General features: G+C 43.6%; 1 protein-coding gene across 1 annotated transcript in view; it reads left to right on the forward strand.

Moving 5' to 3' along the window:
* Positions 1-2,555, forward strand: part of DENND6A (DENN/MADD domain containing 6A) — an 86,226-nt gene that overhangs the window by 33,766 nt on the left and 49,905 nt on the right. The window lies entirely within an intron of this gene.

Below are 2,555 nucleotides of genomic sequence, written 5' to 3' on the forward strand. Positions count from 1 at the left end.
ATGAAGCACAAGCTGGAATCAAGGTTTCTGGGAGAAATATCAATAACTTCAGATATTCAGATGACACCAGACTTATGGCAGAAAGTGAAGAAGAACTAAAGAGCCTCTTGATGAAAGAGGAGAGTGAAAAAGTTGGCTTAAAACTCAATGTCAAAAAACTAAGATCATGGCATCCGGTCCCATCACTTCATGGCAAACTGTTGGGGAAACAATGGAAACAGTGACAGACTTTATTTTCTTGGACTCCAAAATCACTGCAGATGGTGACTGCAGCCATGAAGTTAAAAGACGCTTGCTCCCTGGAAGGCAAGTTATGACCAATATAGACAGCATATTAAAAAGAAGAGATATTGCTTTGCCAACAAAGGTCCGTCTAGTCAAGGCTATGGTTTTTCCAGTAGTCGTGTATGGATATGAGAGTTGGACCATAAAGAAAGCTGAGCGCCGAAGAATTGACGCTTTTGAAGTGTGGTGTTGGAGAAGACTCTTGAGAGTCCCTTGGACTGCAAGGAGATCAAACCAGTCTATCCTAAAGGAAATTAGTCCTGAATATTCATTGGAAGGACTGATGCTAAATCTGAAACTCCAATACTCTGGCCACCTGATGCAAAGAACTGACTCCTTGGAAAATACCCTGATGCTGGGAAAAGATCATTTTCTATTCTAAAGAAAGTCTCCAGCAAACATCGCTATTGATGCCTGAGGATATTAGAAATTCTCCCTGAAAAGAGAGATGCTAACACTTATTTCAACTAAAAATCCTATGGGTATGGACAAAACAGTTCTTGTCAAACAGGGTAAATTCGACTGGGTAGTACAGCAAAATGCTTAGGAACTGAGGTTCAGTGGGAGAAATGGGTTTTAAGTCTTTGTCCTGCCACCTACTGGCTGTGACATTATTGACATCTTGAGGAGCATCAGAGTCCTTACCTATAAAATGGAATAATAATAGGACCTATCTTTTTGGCTTTCCAGGTGGTGCTAATGGTAAACAACCTGCCTGCCCATGCAGGAGATGTGGGTTTGATCTCTGGTTCGGGAAGATACCCTGGAGGTGGGAATGGAAATGGAAACCCAGTCCAGTATCCTTGCCTGGAGAATTCCACAGAGAAGCCTGGTGGTCTGCAGTCCATAGATTCGCAGAGTTGGACATGACGGAAGCAACTTAGCACACACGCATCTTTTTGGGTGTTAGGATAATCAGATAAAATAATCTGTGTAGAGACTTCCCTGGTGGTCCAGTGGTTGGGAGTCCACCTGCCAGTGCAGGGGACACAGGCTCAGTTCCTGGTCCAGGAAGATCCCACATGCCTCTGGACAACTAAGATCCTGTGCCACAACTACTGAGCCCAAGCTCTAGAGCCCCCACACCGCAACTCCTGAAGCCGGCGCCTACCGTCCATGCTCCACAAGAGAAGCCACCGTAATGAGAACCCCCATGCACCTCAAAGAAGACCCAACGCAGCCAAAAAAATAACTATTGTTTTAAAAATTAAACACAATGGAAAAATGCAGAAGTGGTCACAAATAAAGAAGAAGAATCCACCTTGTAAAGCAGGGGACACTGGAATTAAGATCTCACATGCTACATGCCCAGAGCAACTGAGTCCAAGTGCTCTGGAGGCTCTGAGCCACACACAGCAAGAGCCCGAGTGCCACAACTAAGATCAATACAGCCACATAAATTTATATTTTTTAAAGATAAAGTGTGTAAAAGCATGAATACTGTGCTGTTTTTCAAAACACACGTTTATTGTGAGTTATTATCCATTGTCTTTTACTCATTTTCCTACTGGAGCATTACTGTGTGTTTCTTATTTACTTCTGTTCTTCAGTTTATGCTCAGCATAGTAGGCGCTGAATGAATCCTAGTCAGTAGTACCAGGGTGGATCCATAATCAGTCCACAGACCAAGTGCCTCCTGCTTACCCAGTCCGAAGCCGATCTCCAAGAATACTAAGCTTCAGGAGACTAGACTCTTGTTGAGAGACAGTAATCCATAGGTTGTTGTAGAGGTGCTCGATGCAGAAGGGTGCGGAGATGTGTGAGTGTTGAATGAGTCACAGGAAACCAGGCCAAGAAAGATGGGAGGGGACTTTGTGGAGAGGACACTGCTGAATGAACGCACAGCAAATTGCCTGCGTGCATTGCAAGCCTGCATCAGAGTTTTAGTACTTGCTAGACTAGTCAGGTAACCTCTCAGAACCTCAGTTTATCTAAAAAGATGTATAAATATCTAGTATATGTCTACCCACTAGATTCAATGAAGTAATATTTGTAACTACTTCCTTGGCACTTCATCTGTCACAGAGTAAGTGTTCAATAAATGTTAGCCACTGTTACCACTATATTCTAACAATTTTGTAATACCTTATAATTACGAACGGTGTCATTCCAAGAATAATTGTTTCCCTGGTCGCTGGACTGCGAAGAAGGGTTTCAGGATACACTGCTTCAGGCTTGACGAGCTTTAAAGCAAAGAGGCTAGAGCCGGCTTGACAGTTTCAGTCAAGTGCTTGCGCGACATCACCAAGTTCGGGGGGCGGGACCAGACT

Source organism: Bison bison, unplaced genomic scaffold, assembly GCF_000754665.1.
Source record: "Bison bison bison isolate TAMUID 2011002044 unplaced genomic scaffold, Bison_UMD1.0 scf7180017864304, whole genome shotgun sequence".
NCBI classification, from domain to species: Eukaryota; Metazoa; Chordata; class Mammalia; order Artiodactyla; family Bovidae; genus Bison; species Bison bison.